The sequence below is a fragment of the Doryrhamphus excisus genome, chromosome 1, assembly GCF_030265055.1.
Source record: "Doryrhamphus excisus isolate RoL2022-K1 chromosome 1, RoL_Dexc_1.0, whole genome shotgun sequence".
In the NCBI taxonomy this organism is placed as follows: Eukaryota; Metazoa; Chordata; class Actinopteri; order Syngnathiformes; family Syngnathidae; genus Doryrhamphus; species Doryrhamphus excisus.
The window spans coordinates 33,545,168-33,568,019 of NC_080466.1; the positions used below are offsets into that span (position 1 = coordinate 33,545,168).

Below are 22,852 nucleotides of genomic sequence, written 5' to 3' on the forward strand. Positions count from 1 at the left end.
TTCCAATGCCCAGTGTTTTACTTCAGAACCAGTAGGTGGAACCATGGAGCAAATATTACGGTTACAAAAAGACTTCTGTTATCTCCACTTTTCTTGTTCTTTAAGTGATTCTTTCCACTGCACAAGAGGGTGACATTGCTTATATTAAAGTCAACTGCCAGCTGTTCCAACATGGCGGCAGCAGCTCCATCCCTCATGAGCTGAGTCGGGTCAGGCTGGACCTTTTCTGGACCCGGGCCAAGAACTACACAGCAGAGAATCTCTGCCCACAGGGAATCCTTTATGGATGTGGGAGTGGACACATCGGCGGGTTTAAGTGGTCGGGGGTTGGGGGTCTCTTTTATAAGACAGCAGACAGGTGTTTTTTTTTTCTCAGACTGACTCACTCGTGTCTGACAGAAAGTGTTCGGCTTTGTCTGTAAGTCGTTTTTAAGAGATAACGATATCAACCAATACCTATAGTATATCCCTCTTCTTGTGTTGGGGTCGGCACCGACCCGTTTTACATTTTAATGCATAAAAAGAATCCTATAACATTTGTTTATTGCATCAAGGCTTTTTGACTTTGTCAGGAAACTCTATTTCAACAAAATAAAACCAAAAAAATTATTTCTACTAAATTTTAAAATGGTCTGGTTGAAATTATGATCACTGTATTGTTAGGGTCGGTTTCGACCCAGTTAATAATATGATTATAAAGCAATATTTTGAGCCAAAACTGAAATCATAAGTGTACAATTAGCCAACACAATGACAACCAGCTCCTCTTCTCATCATGGAAGCTGGGATTCTCATTTTGACCAATTTTCCAGTATACCAGCAGAAAAACAATGTCCAGACATGTGAGGTGAATTCACTCATTTGACTGATGGCTGATTTCACATTTACAATTTGGATCATGGAAAGAATGGCAAGAAGTACAGTGAACCAAGATCTGGACCTGTTCTGCTTTTTCATTTCACTTTATACTAAAGTTCTTTTGCTGAAAACAATAACTTTTTCTACCTTTTCTTGACATTAATATATATGGGTCAAAATTCACCCCAAAACCATAGATGTTTCTTGAGTGATTAATACTAAAATGAGAAAATAAATCAAACTAATTGATTGCTTTTTGCTTTTTAACGTAGTCCTAGTATATACGTGTTTCAAATTTAGTTCCTCCCTGAGATAAGATTTCTCCTCTCTTGTAGAGAAGACTTTTTGTAAAAACTGAAATCCTAGTTGAGGAAATGGTTTGATTTTGAGATGGTGTTCTCATGCATGGAGTCCATGACATCATGCATGTTTCTCAACACTACCATCACTAAGCTCTTTGTATTGTTTCAAGATTAGTGGATGTTAAAAACCAAGATGTTGAGGTTGAGTGATGACTTGTGCAGCTGAGGGAGCATTGTTGTTTCTTTTGGTCCAGACAAAACACAGTTAGAAGCACTTTTACCTCACCAAGACGCCATAAATGTCAGCGACGTCAGCGTGGAATCCACTTAAGGTCTTTAATATTCATCTATGTGCCAACGTTCCTAATAACGATGTAGGAGCGCTTTAGCTGCAGATGGACAAACTCTGACAGTATGTCAGATGTCAGGGAGGCGCTAATGGCAGCGGCCGGCACGCTTTGTCCCGCTTTATCTTGGGATTTGATCTGTCACAGTGGGAGACTGTGAGGAGGTCTAGTGAGCTTAGTCTGGCCCTAAAAGGATGTTGACCTAAATATGATATCATGCGTAGTAGTCAAAATCTGGTGTTTAGCCTAAACATGTCTCAATTTCTGATATTTTTAAGCATCATATGCGATTTAAATGATTATGATAATTATGATACGTCATCATTGCTGATATCCAGTCACACATTCACATCATGTAAACACCGTACTGTCTTTTCAGGTACAACCACAATGTAAATACCGGTCCGCCCATTCACATCTGTTTGTCCATTCACATACATGCACTACATATGGAAATAACTTTCAGTCCATTCACATACACTTCATATGAACACCTGTATGTCTTATTCAAATGTACAATCAAATAAACCCGTCCACCCATTCACATGTACACATGTACACAAAAGGTTATGAAGCCATTTCTAAAACTCTGGGACTCCAGCAAACCACAGTGAAGTGTACTTTTTTTCTCAAATGTAAGTCAACCCTAACTACCCAAGTCCCAAATACATAAACATAAAATATACTACTCATCCACGAACCGAAAATGTACTACTGTGCAAACTTTACAGATGAACTTAATTGGAGCTTGTCTAATTTTGAATGTATATGTCCATCATGTTTAATGTTTGTTCAACACACAAAGCACAACAACAGTTGTTTATATCCCTAACTTTTTTGTAGTGTATTTAGTAGTGTACAGCGTACAGATCCAGTACCATATTGTTAGGTTTTCCCCATTGTCCTTTCAGCTAAAAGCAGCTATGTTTTTTCTTCACTCTTGACTGTTTTAGTGCAAAATGTGTAAACAGGATTTTAGTTTAGGTGTCCAAGCAGTGACACGGTTTAAACTCATTCATCAAACACATCTCTCAAGTACATCAGCTATGAAGTAGAAAAATATTTAGTGTAGTATAGCAGTAGTCCCTTGATATAACCACATTGTAAACATACAATGTATACTGTATGTCCATTCACATATTCACATTCCTCCACATTATTATTACTATTATTTATTATTATATGGGAGCCAGGCAACGACATTTCGTTGGCACTTTCACTTTCACTGTGTTATTGTGCAATGACAATACAGGAAGTCTAGCTAGCTAGCTATTTATCTAGCTAGCTAGCTAGCTATCTAGCTATCTCTCTCTATCTCTATCACTCTCTATCTCTCTCTTGTTGGCAGTTTCACTGCTGTGATATTGTGCAATGACAATACAGGAAGTCTATCTAGCTAGCTAGCTATCTGTCTAGCTAGCTAGCTAGCTAGCTATCTGTCTGTCTAGCTATCTAGCTATCTCTCTCTATCTCTCTCTCGTTGGCAATTTCACTGCTGTGTTATTGTGCAATGACAATACAGGAAGTCTATCTGTCTATCTATCTGTCTATCTATCTGTCTATCTATCTGTCTATCTATCTGTCTATCTATCTGTCTATCTAGCTATCTATCTAGCTATCTATCTATCTAGTTAGCTAGCTATCTATCTAGCTATCTCTCTCTATCTCGCTATCTCTCTCTCGTTGGCAATTTCACTGCTGTGTTATTGTGCAATGACAATACAGGAAGTCTATCTAGCTAACTAGCTATCTAGCTAACTAGTTATCTGTCTATCTAGCTATCGATCTATCTAGCTAGCTAGCTATCTAGCTATCTATCTATCTAGCTATCTAGCTAACTCTCTCTATCTCTCTCCAACTCTCTCCATCCATGATGTAAACATGTCCAGTAGGTTGTACCATCTTCTTGTTTTCATGTGAGACGATGTTCAACATGGACGTTATGTGTTATGACACCATAATGGGATTATTTAGGATCCAGCGTGTTCCTTTCATCAAGTTTTATGATGTTACAACATGTGAGCGCGTGTGCAGCGTGAGCCGGGGTCTGGTCTGGTCCTGATAAAATACACGCCACGGGAAGCCTGATGGATTGAGTGTGTTTGATGATGACGACAGCTTGGAGAGTAGGTCATTGTGTGTGTGTGTGTGTGTGTGTGTGTGTGTGAGAGAGTGTGTGAGAAAGGTGAATGCGTGTGCAGAAATGTCTCTTTCTGGACTGTTCTTCTTGCTACAGGACTACCAAGGCCACATAGTCTGCCGCTGGTTCTTGTTAGTCCATTAAAGCTCATCACTGACATTTGTCCGTCAGTGGCTGCATTGTTGTGGTTGTGGTAGCAGCACACTCCATCTTGTGTTCTTCATCGGTGGTCTTCATCGATGGTCCCTGACACAGGAAGGTGCGTCTTTTCATTTGATGACCTCACAAGGTCAATGAAAGCCAACTGGAGATGTTCCACTGAGAAATCCATGTTTACTTTGACTGCGGTCCACATGAGCCCACCTTTTGAATCGGCCACCACCTTCACTATTTTGGTGCTGTGATGTCAAAGCGAGCCCACCCACCATGCTTTAGCAGCGAGTCCATTAAAGCCAGCAAATGTTCTCCCCTGCGTGCGTGGCCTCTGGGGAATGATCATCTATAGCAGAGCGCTCCACACAACAAGCGCTCCTTTTATGAGACGCCTGGGACTGGGTTAGCAGCCATGAAGCGCTTTGTGCACTGACAGCCAAAGTTAAAAAAAAATAAAAAAAAGCACCCAGACCCGTTTCATTGTCCCGCTGTGTGGACGTGATAACCGCCTGGGGGGGCGGAGCAGCCGGCTGATCACGTGATCATGGAGAATGGGGGAAGTGGGCTTTTATGTTTTAATTGTGGACCACAACCATTCAAAGTTCATCAAGCCTGAAGTCAGACTCGCCATCATCACATGTAGAATGTCACATGGCACACATTTATAGTACTTCTTCAGCAGTGGCAACAGATTTGAGTTTAAATTTCATTCATGTAGATTTTGCAGTTAAAAACAAAAGTTTTGAAGCCATTTCTAAAACTCTGGGACTCCAGCAAACCACAGTGAGAGCCAGGTCTTGAAGTGTACTTTTTTTCTCAAATGTAAGTCAACCCTAACCCTAAGTCCCAAATACATGAACATAAAATATACTACTAATACTCCTACCTAAAATGTACTACTGTGCAAACTTTACAGATGAAGTTAAAAACAAAAGTGCACGTTTAATGAAAGTCATCCATAACCTCCACACAACGTGCAGGAAGAGCCAAACAACCAACCAACGACTTGCCAATTACTTCAATTACATTTTCTTTCTTCCCTCTCTTCACATTTACATTTGGCCTGCAATGTTTCCTCTTTGTGATGGAGTCTAACTGCATTTGGGATTAAGAGACCTGTTTCAACGACCCCCTCGTAATTATCCCTCGCCCTCCCAACACACACACACACCATTGTTTTCGTCTTAATTTCATCAAATGTGCTGATTCAGCTGAGCCGGGGAAGAAAGAAATCTCATTAAAGTCCACACATTAGCACCCGTGGCTTTTCAGCCTGTTTAGACTTTGTCACAATGATGAGAAACAAACTATCAGCGTCTTCTCGTCTTTTTCTTTCTACCTTCGGTGTTCATGTCAGCCCTCTTGGTGCGCTCGTCGTGCTCTTCAGAGACGATTACACTCTCGATTAAGTACACTTCCATACTTTTGAGTGCATAAGTGCATTCTGCACTGCAAGAAAAGGCATTTCAGTGTCAGTACCTGGATGTTGCTCTCAAAGTGTTCAAAATTGTTAGTGTGCAGTGATGGACGCTTACCACCCTCCGCAGTCCCTTGGCTTTGCTCAGAAGAAACATTCAACAGTGGAAAGTAGTGGTATTTAATTGTGGTACAATGGAGAAGTGTGGGGAAAAGCTTTTGGTTGGTGGAGCATTGTGGAAATCTTCGGATTTGTCATGAATTCCTGCGGTTTGTCCATCTCTCTTGTGGAATTGGTCTCTTCACCTCCTTTCAAGACCCTTAATGAAAGACTCAATTAGTCCTCATTAGCTGATGGTTTCAAGAGTCTCTTCCACTACTTTCCCTCGCTAGTCTACTGTAGCCGTATTTAACCAGAACCTCTGTTTGTTTGTTTTTTAGTCCACTCTACCAGCACCAAACCAGAATTTGACTGCTAGGATAGGATAGGATAGGGATGTACACAGAAGCGGGTATAAACGGTAGTAACCTGACGTGACCTGAAGTAGCTATCTGTGAAAGAAGACTCGGCCAAATGCAACAAGTCCTTGAACGAACGTCTTCAAAGTATTTTATTTATATTATTTCAGTATTTAAATTACTAGTCTGTTGAACTTGCATGTCACAAAATGCCATTAAAATAAACGGGCATTCAATGATTGTTGGGCCGATATGAGGAATTATGAAGACATGCCGATAAATCTAGTAACATTAAAAAAAATAGCTCAGATAACCAATAATTAAAAAAAAACTCCAATCTGGGTCAATCGAGGGTCCCCATATGGTGGTGTCCAATCAAGCACTCATTTTTCCTCCTGACGTTGTAAACAAACATTCAGTTTCACGTGCAAATTGCACCAAAATGCACCAGCGGGGGAAAAAATCCTAGAGCTTCACACCTTATCGGCCACCTGAAACACCAGCATCGCTACAACGCGTGGGGCTTGTTCCTATCGCCGCGACATTTGAAAACCGACCCGAGGGCTAAAGCTATTTTTTTTTTAGCCACAACCGTTTTTTATGGTACTGGTAGTGATTATATTGGCTTAGGACAAATCTCCAGTTGTAGTTAGTCAAATCCGGCCTTGTTTGAGTTGTTTTTACCTCCAGGTGTGCACAAACTATTGAAAAGGAAATCTTGAGAAGCAGCATGGCATCGGTATCAGCTTGGAGCAGAAAACGTGCGTCCCTAATTTTTTTATTTTTTCTAGTTTGTGCATCATTTAAACACTGACATCATTTCAGAAGTACCAATTTGGCACTAGTATCAGACAGTAAGTCAACAATACCCGACCTGACTTCAGTTGCCTAACTGTCAATAACTAGCACTGCCTAACAGCACCAACTGCATGTTGAGTGGTGTTGACCAATGAAGGTATTTGCTCAATTGTGCTAGCTAAAGATATAAGCTAAAACAAACACATAGTCTCACAAATACAGACAAAAGATACTTATACATGCACCCACACAAAAAAAGGACTAACGTGACAACTGACAGTTAAGGTGGAAACATCGAGTACGCATATGACAGCTTGATTTGCAACAAAGGAAAAGCAGAATGTTCCAGACGCCTTGACGCCACAGCAAACGAACGAAAGGAGAAACACCATGAAAGCGGTTCAAGCAAGGGCAGTGGCGAAAGCTGATTGGTCCAGGACTCCAGCATCAGGACTTCAGCCTCAAGTGTATAAAAGACCGGGCAGAGAAAGAGGAAGGGTGCTTTTTTGCAGCTGCGCTGTAATAAGACCCGCTTACTTGTAGGCATACAGGGACTGCAGATAAGCCCGGACGTCTGTATTAGGTATTGTTGTCAGGAATAAACAATCGGGTTCTCATTCTATAATTTGGTTCTTTAAGATTCCCTTATCCTTTATTCAAGTCCTCAGGGGGAAGAATTCTACACCAAGCTGTAAGAGTTAACATTTGTTCGGAGGGAAGCTTCCGCTGGAAGAAATCAAGCACATTTGTCACGCTGTATTCATCACGCCAACACCGACATGGTTCGTATGAAGCTAATTTATGACTATTTCCTAAACGCTCCATGTAGGCATTGATCGTGTGATGAGTGGCTCGCTGGTTGTGTGTGCGTAGATTTAGAGGACCGCTCCCACAATGTGAGCTATGGAAAATGAGTTGTGCGGCAGGGCGCTCCGGCCTATTGATCCCTGACAGTTTTTCCCGATGGCGACTTGCCCTCGGCTCGTTAGTGCAAATAACGACCAATCAATATGTGCTGCGCTTCCTACGCTAGTCCTCTTAGGGCTTGATTTATGTTGCTGCGGCATGACGCTTACCGGCCAATCAATTTAGCCAATCAAGCCCCCGCTATGTGCACTTAAATATGTTCTCATTGATTCTAATTGGACGCACCTCGCCGTGTTGCCCGGGCGTGATTGGCTGCCAGGATGGCTGCTGAGGCTCAGTAGCTTGACTGCATTTTTAGAACCTGTTGTGTTGATTTGCATTGATTAGCGCTTTGACTCGCAGCCATCCATCACCGTGATGGCGACCAAAGAGCTTGTCAGGTCTGTCCCTTTGACCGCCGCATTTCCAAGCCTGTTCTCCATCCACTCTCCTCGTTGGACAACTAATTGTTGAAATACGTCAACGTGGCTCAGGTCCCCGTGTGACGGACTTTGACAGCTTGTGTGAATCGGCATGTAAAAGGTGTGTGTGAATGAGACAAAGTGATCCGTCCCAAAGGACAGGCCTGTTATTGAGAACACCGAGGTCGTTTCTGGGTCCCCCGTGGTTCTGGTTTCCATAGCTGACCTCAGGAAGTAGTGTTGACAAACACGTGTAATAAAGACGCTTCCTTGCTCTCTATTGAGGCTTTCATCGCTGCTACTTGTCCTCCTTCCTCGTCCATTAAATGCCCTGAGGGAACCGCTAACTTCTTTTCTCATCTTTGACCTTGGCTGTGTCTCAATCGGTGCACTTGAGTACTTAGGCTTGAGGCTTGGTTGTGCAACAGCGTAGTCACTACGCCGTTTTTTCTGACGGCAGAACATGTGACTTGCAATTCCAAAATCCCAGGGGCATTATTTCCACAGTTCTTGTTGGTCTTCCTACATCGCAGTGTAGGAACGCAACTGATACGTAACCTGAGGACTACTATCTGTATTTGGGACAACACAACACTGTCAAAATCCATGCACTCAGGAACTAAGTCAACAGAGTACACGGTATACTTGTATTGAAGTTCACAGATGGGAGTATTCCATGTAAGACACAGCACGGATCCCACCAGTCCTCATCAGTCTAGATTTTGGGGTGTTCAGTCCCCCATTTGAAGCAGCAGATGAAGACGTTGGCTGTGTTCCAAAGCACATACTTACGTACTACTCATACTACCTCGAGATAATACAAGAAGTTCCCGGATGCGTACTGCATTCGCCAGAAATGTTGAGTATGTATCAGCTTACTACTCACACTAAATTACCAAGGATGCAACGCGACGCTGAGCAGCAGGATGGACCAAACGGCGGAGTCAAGCAGGATATATTGCGAGTTGGTTCGCTTCGCTGGTTTTCAAAGTAAAAGCAGTGATTTATCACTATGTTTTTTTTGTATGAGAAAAGTAAGAGGGTGTTTTATTTTGTGAAAATAAGTGCGTTGCTCACTTCGGCTAGCTTAAATTTTGACGAATTCGTCAGAAACGAATTGTAAATGGTTAGCATTTGGACAAATAAAGGACACACTCAGGATCTAAACTGACACTTTCTCGCCTGATTTAAAAAAAAAAAAATCAATAAAGTGATGTTTTTAAAGAGTTTAGAGCTAAAGTGAAATCGGCTTCAGTCTGTCGATTTCAGCTCGGGTAGGAGTGCAATGCATTGTGGGTTATCATGTAGTATGCTGTAGTGTAAACGCTTTGCATACTGTCTGATTGGGTATGGAGCGTGGATAGTATGGGCATGGAAGTATGTAGTAGTTAGTATGCGGTTTCGAACACAGCCATTGAAAGCCTCATCACTAATTGAATGCTAACATCTGCCAATCTGCCGTTGTTGCTTGGAATGAACTAACCTTTGAACTCTGTTAAATGTTTATGTTTTTTAATGCTCCGCGGACGTGACCATGGCAGCGACCGCACTCTCACAGAAGAAGGTACGAGTAGCTCGTTAGCACATTGCAAATAACGGTGGTTTGTTTTCAACTTTGGGGTGTGCCAGACAGGTGGGGTGAAGTCGCCCCACCTTCATTTTCCCCAAAATACGATGCAACAAACCTGCTACGGTATTTGCAAATATCTGCATGGAAGTGTTTTCTTTGTGTTCTATTAGCGCAGGGGTGCCCAGATTCTTCCAGCTAACATTGTTGCTATTTATGGTAATGGTAATGGTTTAATTTCATTTGAACATGCATCAGATTACAATTGAATGCATCCCATAATCAGTTCACAGTTCCACATGTCCAAAAGGAGTAGGAAGAAGCAAAGCTTATTAAATCCTACCCCTCCATCTGGTACTTTTACAATCACTAACTGTTACATTTGTTCACTTCCTGCTTTCCAGAATACAGTTTAAGTTTTTTTTTACTTTTTGTTTATTAAACATTACAACCAATTCAATGTACTTTCCGGTCAAAGGTGACAAAGCAAATCAGAATTATTGTCATAGTATCTTCTCTAAACTTCATTTTTTTCTTACTTCTAAAATAGAGAAAAATAAGCTTCAGGCTGGAAATGGCCTGGATTTTGGACCCCCCTGTATTAGTGTAAAGTTAGAAATATGCAGTTAGTGCTTGGAAGCAGTCAGTTCTTCTTACTCGTTCTGTTTAGATGTGGCTCGACTGTCAATAAGAGGGATTTGTACTAAAAACAGCACAACTTTATTCACATAGAAAATAATGGAATCTGTTCCAAGGTCAAAATGTGGCCATCAAAAAATGTTTATTATGTGTGAAGTCACATGAATCATTATAAAGGTATCGGGATAGAGATCGGGTGTTCACGTCATCACATGATGCTCATGGTCTCTGACGGGCGTGGGCGGCGCCAGAGAACAGACTGATGGTGGAGGAAGCAGCGGTGGGGGATTCGAACAACATTGCTTCTCCACTGAGCAGCACACAAAGGGCAGGATTTAATAAATCAAAGATCACATTCGAAGAGCAGTGCAGCCATTAGACAACGTCGTTGCTGTTTGATGAATGGCAATACAGCCCCCCCCCCCCCCACCCCCCCCCGGGTTCGTCGTCACAGCCGCCTGAAATACGGCGAGGTCCTGGCTAGCCGTATCGTCTACTCGAAGCGCACACACACACACAGACACACAGCTAACAACACAAGTGCTATTTAAAGTGGCACACTTAAACCCCCCCCCCCCGCAATCGCCATAATGCCTTATTTATGACCCCCTGGCTCGCCATCAAACACCACTGTGTCAGCAGCTGGCGGCCGCGCCTCCCGGGATTCATTCACTTGATGCCAGAACGTAGTCTGCACCCTCCTCCTCCTCCGCCTCATCCTCCCTGGTGTAATCACTTAGCCAGCGCCGCTCCATGTTGTAGATTTCACCCTGGCTAAATGGCCATCAAACATACTGTACATGCTCATCTTCTTCTTCTCGCTTTCTCCAGCCTGGGCCTCCTCCGCCTCCTCCGCCGCCGCAGTGTCTTATCTGATCTATAAAATATTTCCCTCTCAGTCCTACTTTCCGCCATCCTCGGACGTGTCGCCGACTCTCCGTTAGCCCTGCGGCGTGCTCTGTCCCCTCACCATTCATCAGGTGAACATCCCCAAGCGGAGATGGTGGAGATCCAAGCCTTCTCTCATCCTTCTCTTCTGCTTTGCATGAGCATCTCATATCTTTCAGTGTGCTCATCAAAGTGAATGCTTGGGTGAAGAGGTTACCTCCAGGTTAAAGTCTGGTCATAAATTATTGTTGAATGGAAGAAGCATGGAAGATTATTGCAGCAAGCAGAGGACTCACTCCCGGCGTTATTTCCAAAACCTTTTTAAAAAGCGACCATGAAAATTCCCTCTGTTGTTCCATCTTTCATTCTGCATCTTCCATCGTTCTTCCTTGGGCTTTTCATTCAACAGCAGCGCCAACCTTCAAACCTGACCTCCACCCCCACCCGCCCCAAAGATGGGGATCTGCTGTGTTCTCCAGACAGGAGCAGCCATCCTCTGGAGGCCTGTGAAGCTTGGAGAAGCATGCTTTGAAAAATCAACAAAGAAAATGTGACAATTGATTGATTTGTTTAATTAAGGCCACGAGGCTTTGGTGCGCCAGTGATCGTTTAGTAATGCCTGATTGGTTATTAGGCCAAGTTGATGACAAGCACCTACCTAATGAACTCAATATTTCAATATTCACATCTAAGAATTGCGATTTGGGATTTTACCCCAAAGGTTCTTGAAGGGATTAGTGATGAAATGCTTGGAGACCAACCAGGAAGACGTTGATTGAACTTCAGTGTTTAAAGACAAAGCACCCACACTTTTTCACTTCCAATACAATACCTTTGCATGTTGGCCGATATTGATATGAATCCCATCGCAAATATGACTTAGTGGTTTTGGTCTTGGTTAAGTCGTATTACTATGAGAAAGATCACTTTCTCACGCTTTGTGGATGTTTCCGACACCAATGGATGTTTGGGTGGAGGGTGGGGGGGGTTGTCTTGCGAGGAGCCTGGTGTTGTTTTTGTGGTGCTGCTTCGGATGAGTCATGTTATTGGTTTCGAACTTCCCCGGTTCTCTGCCACCGGTTTTGCACTCGGTTGCAACGTCTTTTTTTTAGACTTCCAGATGTTGCGCCTGCTTCTTGCTACTTAGCATGTTAGCACATGCTATTGTTGCGAGCACATGGGCTCTACTCAGGCTGTGATGGATAGAAGTGCTGGTGGGGAACCTGGAATGGACTGCTTGTTTCGGAGTCCTGATATTGGAGATGTTACATCCAGTCCAATATAATTGGATAATTGTTTATTTTGCTGATATCCATGACAGACGGAACAATTGCAGTTCAAAATTTAAATTGAAATTGAACTCAATTTTATCTTGCTTACACGTTTATTTGTGACTTTGACCAGAGTCAAGGAGAATGGTATGATAAAGTATTTCTCAAGCTACAGCAGTTTGTTGACATGGTTTTCCTCCATTTGTGCATATTTATATTTGGATGCTCGTGTTTTCATTTGATATTTTATACTCCTATCTACCAGAGCTGCTGCTGTTATTTGATTGTATGGCTTCAGTACAATGACAACATACTGCCAGTGTCTTAATCTAAGAATAAATAAATAAATTGGTGCATTTTGCAAGTTATCAGTAGATGTTGTTAGAATATTGTATTATTGTGTTAAACAATGCCGTAGTTTTAGATAATGACTAAGCAAGCATTTGGAAGTGAGCCCTGAAAGAAGTTTGGGATGCCTCTGAATGTTCTGTTTCACAGTTTTTTTTTCTAAAACCGACAATTTATCAGTGTCGTATCTGTGTTTTATTTTGTGCAAGTGGTTTTCAGTGCAGCATTATAGAGTGTGCATACAGGGAGCGTCTTACCTGAATGCATGGAAATTACATGCACATGATGTCTGGGGTTGCTGATAGCCTTTTTCACCACAATCGGTGGATCTACCCACGTTTTTTTTTAAATACGGGTAGTCCCGCAAAAAACGTGTAATGACCACATTTCCATGATGTCATGCCAAGATTGTTTGCACGCAATAAACATGGTCCTACTGGACGTTACCGCTCTTTGAGTTTAAACATGGTATCCAACCAGTAGTTCATGAGCTTCCAGTACCTCTTTTCAAGTAGCTCCCCAAAGGGTGTATTCATTTATCAACTCATGTACTGACAAAATTCAAAAGTGAGGTTCGGCAGTAGGTCTGGAAGTCCTCGGGAGCACTTGGGAGTCTGACCAATCACAGCGGAGTGCGCTGGATTGCCCGGAGGTGGGCTGTGGGTGGAATAAAACAGACCTTTTTGGAAATACAGCTGGAATAGGTGTAGATTCTGGAAGATCTAGAAAGCTTTCTATGCAGGTTATCGTGTGTAGCTGCTCTATAGGAGTCCATATATGATACAAAGGCCAAAAGTGCGCATAATAGGTCCCCTAGTACTGCCCTGTTTATATTTTGAAATTCACATTGCACTGAACTAAGTTACTGTGTACACGTAATAATGTTGTTTAACTTGTCAGTGCTTATGCTGCTTAGTGATGGTGATAAATGTACCACAACACAATGACATAAATGGACCCATTTTTCAAAGACATGCCCCCTTTGGCTTTCAAATGTCGACAAAGTGTTTGCCGTCAACTTAAGCAGATATATTTAGTAATAATGAGAACATTGTGACCATAAGCACAACGATGAGCCAATTCAAGAAACAATACAAGCAGTTGATGTTTGCTAAATACAAGGATGAAGAGTCTTGAACCAGTCATGATGTGCTATATATATCACTATATTGACGCTTACTATGGTACCCATTATGTCAGGGGTCCCAAACACACGGCTCGCGGGCCAAATGTGGCCCGCAGGACACTAGTTTGAGGCCCCCGCCTTGATATGAAAGTTTAATGTTAGTGCGGCCCGCGTAAGTTTGATATGGATGCTGTATGGTATCATGTACCCAGAAAAAATTATTACGTTTGATTAATGTTCATGTTAAAGGTTAAATAACTGTTAATAGTTATCCTCCCTATCCGTGTGGAAGTGGTAATTTTTTGGCTATTTAAGTTTAAAGGAAATAACTTGAAGGCTACCGTTTAGGTCGCTAGCTCTCTAGTTTGCGAGTTAGCATGTGTCTCAAGACCCTGCAGTTGCGCAATATGTTGTAAATAAAAAGAGTATAAATGTGACTATAGTCGTGTTTTGTCATGTCTACAGGGCTCTAATAATGCTTTGTTCATTTTAATCTGAAAAAAATAATTTGTCTACCCACCAACTATATGTGGTTTCTTAAGTTTTTATTATTTGACGTTTTATTATTATTATATTTATTTACTACTGATTGATTGATTTTCTTTATTCTTGATTTGTTTCTTTATTTTTCATCTTATTTTCATCTTTTATTTTCAGACCCTAGCTCCAGTGGCCCCCAGGTAAATTGAGTTTGAGACCCCTGCATTATGGCATTGGATGCTCATATCACCTCCTACTTCGGTACGAGGTGCATTATTTAAAAAAAAAAAAAAAACCTTAAACTGTATTATGGAAAGCAGGAAGTGAACAAATGTAACAGTTAGTGATTGTAAAAGTACCAGATGGAGGGGTAGGATTTAATAAGCTTTGCTTCTTCCTACTCCTTTTGGACATGTGGAACTGTGAACTGATTATGGGATGCACTCAATTGTAATCTGATGCATGTTCAAATGAAATAAAACCATTACCATTACCATAAGCGGGAGTAATGTAAAAGGTTTCCTTTGTCTGTGAGTTGAAGTCATGTATGATATCTTTGGAGGACATCTTTGAAGCGTTGCTGCCTAACTGTGAACACACAACATCACAGAGTCGTCAGTCAAACCTTGGACACTTCCAACGATGCTTTGTGTCCAGACAGGCCCCCCACAACCCCCCTCCCTCTTGCTACCCGACAGCCTGGAACTGTCTAGAACGTCACAGTGTCCATTGGTCGCTGTGCAGCTGAGCTGCCGCCTCCTTAGAAGGCAATTTGACAGGACATTTCTGTCTGCTGTGAGAGGGGGGGTGTCCACAGGTCACCTTCTCCATGGTGTCTTTTCACACGCATCGGGAGGGGGCTTCTGCCTCGCGGTGAAGGATCCTAATTGAACTTGGATGATGATTCATTGCCGTGCTTCTAAACCCGGACCATCATGTCCGCCCCAGAAATTAAGAGCGCCCCACTTTCCTCATTCCTCCCTGCTTCATCATTCTTCTTTCTTTGTGCTGGCCAGACAAACATCGTCAGTCAAACTCACCTTTCACACTAAAATAAGAGTCCTAATGAAGTCTCGCTCTACTTCCTCCATCTTTTTCCCCCCTTTCTCATTTCCTTCTGTGCCGTAGAAGACTGATCCATCCTGCTGTCACCACCAAGATGAAGTTTTATTCACTCATATCTTCACACTGGAGGTTAGCATGTACAATAATGTACTAAACCTGAAGCTGCTCTCCAAAAAGAAGTCTATTAGAGTCTAATAAGTCCGTGCTGGTCGTGTTTCACTCATAAAAACCTTGTTAACCTCCAGGCTCTCACACATTGAAGTGCCTTCCAAAGTGGCCAGAAGAGGCTCTTTTAGGGCCACACAGCACGGAATCATTAGGAAGTCACATCCAAACCTTGTTGCCTAGTTACCGTCTCCCCAGGTGACCGGCGGAGCAGACCCGTGCCGATGGGCTGCCCAGGTCACGTGACGCCTGTGGGTGATGTATAACAATAAAAAGCCTTATCTGACATCACAGACCAGACCGAGGTCTGATGGATGCGTCTGCCGCTACCCGTCGTGTTGCGTCCTGCAATGGACGCCCCGTGTGTGAACAGAGATCTGTTTGAGATTACACCGACATGATGAATACACAAATGCATCAATCTGCAGTGATCACATGTTACATCGGCAGCCAATCACAGGCTCTGTGATTGCACATACAATAGATGATCATGCGCTTATCATTAAGATAACTAGAGTTGTTCAATATTGGCTTTCTTACCGATAACCTCCTCCAATACTGCATGCCTCTCACAGATAACACTGATAGCACACAAAATACGACAAATACAAGTTATAGAAAAAGGTCAATACGCTACATGTGAGTCTCCCTGAGATTAGTACGGAAGGAAAGACTCCTTACATGACCGTTTGGACTTCAGTTCAAAGCGCATGAAGTTGTACCAGTTTATTTGCTGTCCCACTCGCATACTGATAACATTATTGGTGGAAAAATCGATACCAGTATGATCTGATATCTTATTTTTCTGCCAATAACGGGAAACACGATGCAAATGTTTGCAGTAATATCACCAATCAGACACTGGTTGAGGGTGGGGTGTGGGGGGGTGGTCACTGTCTTTTGAGGAGATTGGGACTCACCTCAAAATATGCCATTTTATCCCATATATACACATTCAAGATTATGTAAGCTTTTTATGGTATTGGTAATGGTTTAATTTTATTTGAACATGCATCAGATTACAATTGAATGCATCCCATAATCAGTTGACAGTTCCACATGTCCAAAAGGAGTAGGAAGAAGCAAAGCTTATTAAATCCTACCCCTCCATCTGGTACTTTTACAATCACTAACTGTTACATTTGTTCACTTCCTGCTTTCCATAATACAGTTTAAGGTTTTTTGGGTTTTTTTTTTTAAGAATGTCCCTCGTACCAAAGTAGGAGGTGATATGAGCATCCAATGCCATAATGTGTACCATAGTAAGTGTCAATATAGTGATATATATAGCACATCATGACTGGTTCAAGACTCTTCATCCTTGTATTTAGCAAACATCAACTGCTTGTATTGTTTCTTGAATTGGCTCATCGTTGTGCATTGTTTGATTTCCTTACTCAATCCATTCCATAGTTTGATTCCACATACTGAAATGCTATGGCTAGCATAACGTAGTCCTAGCATAGAAGTGTTTCAAATGTACTTCTTCCCTGAGATCATATTTCTCCTCTCTTGTAGAGAAGTATTGGATGACATTTTTAGCTAATTGCTTATTTTTAGCCTTATGTATTATTTTAGATGTTTGAAGATTAGCTACATATATCAGCAAGTTGAAGTATTTGTGATTTTAGAAATAAGGAGTTAGTATTATGAATTATCCTTACTGACCTTTTTTGCAGTACATTTAGTGAGTGAAGATTGCTTTTATAGTTATTAGCCCATATTTCCACACAATAAGTAAGATATGGTAGAACCAGAGAGCAATAAAGAGTGTGGAGTGATTTCTGATTGAGAACAAATTTAGCTTTGTTCAATATTGAAATATTTCTGGCCACCTTATGTTGTATATTTGTAATATGAGGTTTCCAGCTCATATTTTCATCTATTGTGATCCCGAGAAATGTATTTTCCTTCACCCTTTCAATGTCTGCACCGTCTATTTGTATTTGCTGGTACGTGTCCTTTCTGCTGTTACCAATGGGCATAATTTTAGTTTTACTTAGGTTCAAGGACAATCTATTATTATCAAACCATCTTTTTAATATGACCATTTCTTCTCTGACTTTTCTAATGATTTCGTCTGTACTCCCTCCAGAAAAAAAGCAGTGGTGTCATCCGCAAATAATACCAGCTTTAAGTCTTTTGTGACTTTGGAGATATCATTGATGTACAAGTTGAACAGTTTGGGCCCCAGTATTGACCCCTGGGGTACTCCGCATGTAATATATGAACTTGCAGATGTGTATTCTCCCAGCTTTACGCATTGGTTCCTGTCAGCTAAGTAGCTTTTGACCCAGTTCAGAACGAATCCTCTTATTCCGTACCTTTCTAATTTAGTTATTAGGATGTCATGATTGATTGTATCAAAGGCTTTTGTCAGATCCATGAATACTGAGGCTGCACAATTCCTATGATCTATAGCGTTAGTGATTTCCTCCGTAATTTTGATCAGTGGCATGGAGGTAGAAATGTTAGCTCTGTATCCATACTGACTTTCTGATAGTAATTCGTTCGCATTAATAAATTTATCCAGCCTATTGTTGAATAGCTTTAAAAAAAACCTTAAAAGTAAGTTTGCCAGATTTAGAATGACATACGGGCCCGCATGGTGGATGAGTGGTTAGCATGTTTGCCACATAGTCAGTAGTAGGGAGGTCCTGGCCCCCGAAGTCAGCTGGGATAGGCTCCAACATCCCCCCGCGATGCTAGTGAGGATAAGCGGCATAGAAAATGGATGGATGGATGACATAGACGAGAAGAAATTAAGAATTAAGTCATAAGTAAACACAATAAATCTGTCGTGTTCGAGGTGCAAAAGTGCATATTTTATCTATTTTGCCATCTTTTGTTTGCAGCCTTTGTGCCATGACTCATCACACACTTGTGCTGATCACTTTGTGTACATTTAAGTCCGCCCCCGTCAGGCCGCCACATGTTGGGCTGTGCCGCCGCCCACAGCTACGACTCCTCCACCATATTTCTGTGGACTCGACGTGCCATTGCTACACCTGTGTTGTGACGAGAAAGCGGCGTGTCGCTAGCGGTACACGTTGACCACTCGAGGCAACTGGCATGTCTTCCTCTTCCTCCTCGCCGGACTTGCATTCCTGCCGCCGTATCGATTCACCGTCTAATTGCCATGTTTTCCACGATCCGTTAGGCCTTGCTGTGTCGTGCTAAAGCCGATTAATCCTGAGGAAAAGCTAAGATCAGCTGACTGGGAGCCAAATGACCTCAGACGCGCTGACATCTTGAACCCGCTAATCTCTCGACAGCGTCAACACATGCATGCACACACCAAAGCTTGATGGCGTTAGCGTTAGCAGCCGTTCACACTCAAGTCTAAAGCATCACTTTCTCATTTCCTCCCATTCGGAAAGCATTTTGTTCCTGTCATAAAGGAACAAGATAGAAATAATCTGTGTCCATCAGAAAAACTGGCAATTCATCTTTGAAGTCATCTTTGAACCTCAAGTGTCAAAGTGTGAAGCCGTAACATGCTAAGTCATACAGTGGTATGAAAAAGTTTGGGCACCCCTGGTAATTTTCAAGATTTTGCTCTGTAAATGACTGGTTGTTGGGATCAGCCATTCCAGTTAAATATATCATATAGGAGACCAACACGGTGATAGATGAAGTTAAATGATGTTTAAAAGTGGACTGGTGCATAAATGTGGGTATCATTGTTTTATTGAATTGAATTTAACGCTAATTATTGGAACAAAAAATGTGTTTGGTAAGCTCATTGACCCTTGACCTGCATACACAAGTGAAGCCAATCATGAGAAAGGGTATTTAAGGTGGCCAATTGCATCTTCTAGCCTCAAAACAAATGACCCAAGAGCAAAGACTGTTCAACATCATGGTTTAGAGGAAGGATACAAAAGGTTAGGTCAGAGATTGCAGCTGTCAGGTTCCACTCTGAGGAACATAGTGAGGAAATGGAAGACCACAGGCACAGTTCTAGTTAAGGAGTGGCAGGCCAAGAAAAATCTCAGATAAGCGGAAGGCCAAGGATGGTGAGAACAGTCAAAGTCAACCCACAGACCAGCTCCAAAGACCTCCAACATGATCTTGGTGCAGATGGTGTCACTGTGCATCTTTCAACTATTCAGATATTGTAGGAGAGTCACGCGGAAGAAGCCTTTTCTGGCCACATGCCACAAACGGAGTGGTTTGAGGTATGCTAAAGCACATTTGGACAAGCCAGCTTCATGTTGGAATAAGGTGCTGTGGACTGATGGAAGTCAAATGGAGTCATTTGGACATAACAAGGGGCGCTATGCATGGCGGATGAAGAACACAGCATTCTAAGACAAACACTCGCTACCCACAGTAACATTTGGTGGTGGTTCCATCATGCTGGGGGGCTGTGTGGCCAGTGGAGGTACTGGAAATCTTCTTCAGGTTGAAGGTGGCCTGGATTCCAGTCAGTATCAGCAGATTGTTGCCAACAGTCTTCAAGAATGAGTGAGAAAGTTGAAGTTGGGCTGGATACTTCCAACAAGACAATGACCCTAAACACTGCTCCAATTCTACTAAGGCATTCATGCAGAGGAACAAGTACAACCTTCTGGAATGGCCATCTCCGTCCCCAGAAACCATCAAACCTGACTCAACTGGAGATGTTTTGGAAAGAAGAATGGTCAGAAATACCTTCAACCAGAACCCAGACCCTCATAGGAAGCTATAGGAAACGTTTATTTCTGCAAAAGGAGGATCTACTAAATATTGTCATTTTTTGTTGGGGTGGCCAAATTTAGGCACCTGCCTACTTTAGTTTAAATCAGGGGTCTCAAACTCAATTTACCTGGGGGCCACTGGAGCTAGGGTTTGGGCGAGACTGGGCCGCATCAGGTTTTCAAAAAAAAAAAAAAACGCATTTATTAAAAACAGAAAAATATACACACTTTTTCAGTGCTTTGGTTCCGATTTTCTACAATAAAAGCTCTGATAAAACATTCCACTGTTCTCAAATATCTTTATTTTTCTGCACAAAATAAGATGAAAAATAAATAAACAAATCAAGAATAAAGAAAATCAGTAATAAATAAATTTAATAATAATAAAACAGCAAATAATAAAAACTTAAGAAACCACATATAGTTGGTGGGTAGACAAATTATTTTTTTCAGATTAAAATGAACAAAGCATTATTAGAGCCCTGTAGACATGACAAAACACGACTATAGTCACATTTATACTCTTTATTTACAACATATTGCGCAACTGCAGGGTCTTGAGACACATGCTAACTCGCAAACTAGGGGGCCTAAACTAGCGTCCTACGGGCCACATTTGGCCCGCGGGCCGCGTGTTTGAGACCCCTGCTTTAAATAATAATTACACACTTTCTGTGAATCCTATAAAGTTCATTTTACCAGGGGTGCCCAAACATTTTCATATCAATGTTTAATATATCAATTTTTAATATATATATATATATATATATATACGTGTGTATATATATAACAAGTAGTAACATGTTGTACTAATGTAGTAATGGTAACGGGCCATGCTCCCCTGTCAAATTGTGCGTGTCCTACAGCAATAGTGTCGTTTTTAATGAGGTGGTGTAAAACGCCTACAGTCCCTCATTTATCGCCATTAATCGCAGAATTGCAGCAGGATTCCTTATTAATAAATGGAATGTTTTCATAGGTAGAGCATAGAAAATCTGTTGTATAAACAATGTTGGTACCAACAATAACATATGTAACTGTACTGTCCTGTACTGTGCTCACATACACGATTCCTTCAAAACGGACACACATTTAAAACATTTAACAGCAGACAAAACAGGTTTTGTCAAGCGTAATACCACTTGGCACCAGAGGGTGTGCTACTGAGCCAAGAGGCTGCGAACGCAAGCAAAGCAAGGGTGCTCAAAATTCTTTCCGTTTTTTTTTGTTTCTTTTCTTCAGGCTAATGTGAGTCAGCTCGGCAGCCACGCATATGTTTCTCAATGTCTTCCATTGTCCTTTTAATCGCACTGCATCTCGGCTCTCAAGAAGGTGTGATAGCACAAAGGAAGCAGGCCAGCAGCTCCGCTCTTGTTACCTAGCCGCTAGCCGCTAGCGCCCCCGTTAGCGAGGGCGTCCGCGCGTCGATGGATGGTGTGGCTTTATCGCCTTTATCGTCTCTACTCGTTTTTCACAGCGTAGCAGGTCTGCTGCGTCTTTGTCAGAGGACGACCCCCCCCCCCATCTCCATCCACCCCCTCCCCATCTGATAAGCACGTTCAAGCTTACTACTACGTGTGTGTGTGTGTGTGTATGGTGTTATGCTGCCATGCATATCAGTAAATGTTTATTTAAAAGACTCCCATGACTACCTTCTCTTAATTAAATCTTTCATTAAGATGGTTCCTTTTAATTAAAAGTAGATTAATTAGAATTGTGCTTATTGTCGGCAAGTGAGATATCAGCATGTATAATCGTGGCTCTATTGTTATTAAAAAGTTGGCCGGTTGTTTAATTAAATAGTTATTAACTGTGCAGACAATGGCTAAAGTCAATCCTTAAGTGGTGTGCAAGTGTAAAAAGAAGAGAGAAATGTGTTAATGTTGATGGTAGTAGATGATGACAGCCGAGTGATTGTCCATGTGGTTTTTATGGAAGTCCGTGATGTTGTTTTCCTTTTTTTTTTTCTTCTTCTTTTTGCTTCACTAGCGGTTAGCTTGTATCTCAACTCTTGGCTAGCGGTTAGCTTGTATCTCAACTCTAAACTAGAAGTTAGCTTGTATCTCAACCCTTAGCTAGCGGTTAGCTTGTATCTCAACTGTGTAATAAATTAAAGCAGATCTTTTTGTTAATCCAAGGAATTACAGCTGGAATGGTGAAAAAGAAAGTAGATTTAATAATGAAGATAAGAATAAAAATAAAATAATAAAGCATACCTAACTAGCAGTTAGCTTGTATCTCAACTCTTGGCTAGCGGTTAGCTTGTATCTCAACTCTTGGCTAGCGGTTAGCTTGTATCTCAACTCTTGGCTAGCGGTTAGCTTGTATCTCAACTCTTGGCTAGCGGTTAGCTTGTATCTCAACTCTTGGCTAGCGGTTAGCTTGTATCTCAACTCTTGGCTAGCGGTTAGCTTGTATCTCAACTCCTGGCTAGCGGTTAGCTTGTATCTCAACTCTAAACTAGAAGTTAGCTTGTATCGCAATCCTTAGCTAGCGGTTAGCTTGTATCTCAACTGTGTAATAAATTAAAGCAGATCTTTTTGTTAATCCAAGGAATTACAGCTGGAATGGTGAAAAAGAAAGTAGATTTAATAATAAAGATAAGAATAAAAATAAAATAATAAAGCATACTTGGCTAGCGGTTAGCTTGTATCTCAACTCTTGGCTAGCGGTTAGCTTGTATCTCAACTCTTGGCTAGCGGTTAGCTTGTATCTCAACTCTTGGCTAGCGGTTAGCGTGTATCTCAACTCTTGGCTAGCGGTTAGCTTGTATCTCAACTCTAAACTAGAAGTTAGCTTGTATCGCAATCCTTAGCTAGC

General features: G+C 41.8%; 1 protein-coding gene across 9 annotated transcripts in view; it reads left to right on the top strand.

Annotated features, from left to right (window-relative positions):
* pard3ab (par-3 family cell polarity regulator alpha, b) overlaps positions 1-22,852 on the top strand; it is a 165,655-nt gene that overhangs the window by 136,720 nt on the left and 6,083 nt on the right. The window lies entirely within an intron of this gene.